Source organism: Fukomys damarensis, unplaced genomic scaffold (genome assembly GCF_012274545.1).
Source record: "Fukomys damarensis isolate Sample0158 unplaced genomic scaffold, DMR_v1.0_HiC HiC_scaffold_27, whole genome shotgun sequence".
NCBI classification, from domain to species: Eukaryota; Metazoa; Chordata; class Mammalia; order Rodentia; family Bathyergidae; genus Fukomys; species Fukomys damarensis.
Genome location: NW_022900939.1, coordinates 25752737 through 25757038, shown reverse-complemented (window position 1 = coordinate 25757038; position 4302 = coordinate 25752737).

The window sequence follows — 4302 nt, the reverse complement described above, 5'->3', positions numbered from 1 at the left end:
TAGGACTCTATTAAAGCCACAATTTGCCAGCCTGGCTGACTTCCTGGGCAAATCCTCTTGGAAACTTTCCAGAGGAAATGGGCAGGAGCTGACACAGGTAGGGTTATCAAGAAGAGACCCAGGTGGCTCCAGGTGAAAGGAGAGAGATGCCAGACAAGGTAATCAAGCCTTGGAATTTGGGAGGCACTGGGGTCTACCAAAAGGTGGGGAAAGTGTTTTTTTATTTTATTACTTATAAAAATATCGAGGATAGTGCCCCCCACAAATGTTCCAATAGCTAATTCTGGAAACATTTATTGAATACTGACTGAGCCAGAACTGAGCAAGTGCTGGGAACCCAAAGATACATCTCTTTGGGTAGAACTTAGGCAGATACAAAATTACTTGGGAAACATTGATGGATACACAAATGAGCAATGAGGTATATATCTCATCAAAGAAACTTCTGGCTGGAAGTCATAGGAAACCTGATTGAAATAGGTTTATATGATCAAAGAGCTCTCCTGGCTTACTGACCTGAAAGGTCTAGAAGCAGTTCTGTCACCAGATCTGATGTACAAATGAAGCCACATTATCAAGTTGTCAATCTCTTTCCAGTTCTCAGACTGTTGGCTTCATTCTGAGATTGTTTCCTCTCAACACCCAAAGCTGGCTGCCACAGATGCCAGGGCTGTAGTTCTTTGTGCACATCCACTGGGAAGGGAAGAGTGATTTTTGTCACACCATTCCCATAAATATCATGAGAACCATACTAGTTGAGCCAGCATGGGTCATGTGATCCTCCATGAAGCAATCACTGGGGACAGGAAATGGAATGTTATTGAATTAACCTCCAGGTTACATGCCAACCAGAAGGAGAAGAAAGCAGTTTAATTCATCAACGAATATATGTTTGGAGGCTGAGCATAAAAGACGAGGGGATATATTGACCCTGCCTGAGGAGGGAGTAGAGTGGGAAAAGGAGATTGGGAAGACTTCACAGAACAGGAGAGATATCTGGGACCAGAATAAGAGGAAGCTTTACTGTCAGGCTAAGAAATTTGGATATTCACATTTTTGATAAAGAAAGAAGTTGGTATAAAAAAAATCAAATTCATAACATAAACCAGATAGGCTGCTTTATGATGTAGATAACCCATTAACTTTCAACAAGCTAAAATATGCCTCTCATCTCAATATAGAAAGAGTACATATTAAATTGCATTTAATTCAATTAATGAGGGATCCAGTAAGAAAGCAAAGCTGGTTTTAAGAGTGTTTGAGAAACAAGGGCTTAAATATTATCAGTGAAGTCACTTTAAAAAAAAAGAGAAAGAATATTATTACTGAGTTAGAAAAGCAATTAATGTGCTTTGGTAATGAAATCATAGCATTCAGAGTTGTCTTTTTTACTTGAGATAATTTATATTTCCCTGGTGCACAAATCTACAAGCTGATAGTTATCTACATGGAGTCTGAGTCTTTAATTAATAATAAGAGGCAGAATAAAACAGTAGCACAATTTTGCCATAGTCTGTATGTGGTTTGTCCCCCAAAGGCTCCTGTAGTGTGGGCCTGGTCCTCACCTGGAGATACTGAGATGGAGTATTTAAAAGTTGGGGCCTGAGGCCAGATAAGTAGATCACTGGGGTTGGTACCTTCAGAAGGGATTCATGCTGGTCTCCTAGATTGAATTAGTTATTTATCAAGAGAGTATATTATTATAAAGTTAGGACCTCTGCACACATTTCTTCAGGTGGCCATTCTCACTCTGTTTCTATTCCAAACCTGAGCTCTTTTTTTTTTTTTTTTTTGTACCAGAGCTCAAACTCAGCCTCTTACACTTGCAAGGCAGGTACGGTGCCACTGAAAAATCCCTGGCCCTGAAACCTCTTTTCTCTATAAAGTATCAAGCTTCTGGTCATTTGTTTAGCAACAGAAAGGGATTAATAAGAATGTCCTACACCCAGAGAATGAAATAATTCTGAGATGGACCTGTTAAACAATGTTTTAGTGTGACATTATTAAAGGTAGACTTGATTTTATTTTCTAAGTTTTTATGATTTTTCTGAACATTGCATCATTCTACTTAAGGAGGCTCTTTTTTTTAAGTGGACATGAAAATTAAAGTATTTGCCTTGTTGCAAATACCAGTAATTGTAATCAGTTTTAAAGTAATTATTAAGGAAGGCTTGAGGAGAAAGAAACATTTTGAATAGTTCCTGGAGGCAAGTAGCTGAATTCAACTGCTCTCCAATAGAATGAGAGACCCCTGCTGCCATCAGATGAGAGAAAAATCAATCCAGAGAGAGGCTCCAGCACCTAGAGGCGGATTTTCCAGGGGAATCTTCAGAACCAAACATGGTGAGAAGTAGGGCCTGTTTCAGCAGTCAGGTGAGCAGACACCGATAATGAACCCATCCTAGCCTGTGAAAATTCCACTCCCTGACCCCTCTTTCGCCCCTGAAGTGTTTTGGTTAAAAAGGAAAGACATTCTATACACTCAATAATCAAGTAGAACGAAGCTAAGCCCCACATTTTTGGATAGCAGATTTATTAATGGGCTGGTTGAAAGAATTAAACCATTTGGTGTTTGGGAAAACTGGAAATGTTTAAAGTAAATACTTGGCATCCTTTCTCTCTGACTGCTGTGATATATTCAGTTATTTTTAAGGGTCCATGTTGAAGATTAATTTAATAGAAACTGTTTAGCTACTTTTCACTAAAAATATCCTACAGAATATTAACCTACCAAGCATCACAGCTTAGCCTAACCTACCTTATACGCTCAATTCAGATCACTTCTATTAGCCACAGTTGGGTAAAATCATCTAATACAAAATCTGTTTTATAATAAAGTGTTTGAAGATCTCATGCACATACAAGAGGACATTTTATTTATTTATTTTTCCTCATTGAGTTTATTGGTACATTCTAGGTATACATTCTAGTATTCATTACTGGGATCTCGGACCTCTACATGACAGGTCTTGGTTCTCATTTTTTCCCCTTCTCCCTGCCCTCCTTTCACCCCCTCAGAGGACATTTTATATACACAACAGGACGAAATCCACAAAACACAATTTAGAAAGAAAGAGAAAGGAAAGAGAAGGAAAGGGAAGGGAAAGGAAAGGAAGAAAAGCTGGCAGTATGGTGCACTTTAGATTACTGGTTGCTTCTGCTCTTTCTGTGTTTCTGTGGCTTGCTGCTACCATCCAGCAGGTATTGTGAGAGGATGGGACTGAGTATGGCTAGCCCAGGAAAAGATGAAAATTCAAAGTAGGATTTCTACCCAATGCTTATTCCTCTCACACCATTGCAAAGCTGTGGAACTATGATACGTAGGAGATCATTTGTGTGCTTAGCTAAAACAAAACAAAACTTTACAAAACTCTGTCAAAACTAAATGTGGTCAGGTGCCATCACTCCAGGGGCAGCAGTCCACTGGCCAATGGGATGTAAAAGTCTGGCCTCCTCAAGAGCTGTAGTTTCCTGATTGGAGGAGACGCACACAACCTGTTCATCTCCCTGACAAAGGAGTGTGATGCCTGCAAGCGCAGCTACTATACTGAGTCTGACAAGAGAGTTACAGAAAAAAAGAAGGCAAAGCAAAACACAGATCCTTGAGGCACGTGGAAATGACGCACAGCCCATCTGCCAATCACCAGACTTACTGCTATGTGAGAAAAAAGGATCTTTCATTGCTGGTGACAGAGTCATCAGTTACGTGCACCTGAAACCAAGTATAACAGATACAAAGTTCTGTCTGACTCTAAATCCTGGTTACTTTTATGAATAACTAGAAGAGAGGAGCTGGAAGGCTCCAAATAAAAATGATAAGGAGATGGAAATGTTAATTATCTTAATTCAATCAGCACATACTGTATAAATACAACAAAATGTCACACTATAACCCATAAAGAGATACTACTATTACATGTTAATCAAAAACATTTTTAAATTGTTTAAGGAAATACAGAAACGTTAACTGTTCTGCTTTTCTCATTACACATTATATGGAATTATCACTGTGTACCACATAAAAATGAACAATTAAAATAATAAGTAATAAAAAAATAATGTTCCCTTCAAAAGCAAGACCTCAGAGTTTGTTAAAAATGCAGGCTCTAAGGCCCTCCCGCATCGACTGACCTGGAAGTTGCACTTTAGTAAGAGCCTTGGGAAGTTTCTCTGTGTGTACTTCAGGGCTTTGGGTTCTTCTACCTAGGCTGGAAGACGTGATACTTTCGAGATCTATTGGAACAGATGTTAAACATTGAAAGGTGGTACAAAATTGTGTATACAATTATTAAGTACAGTTCT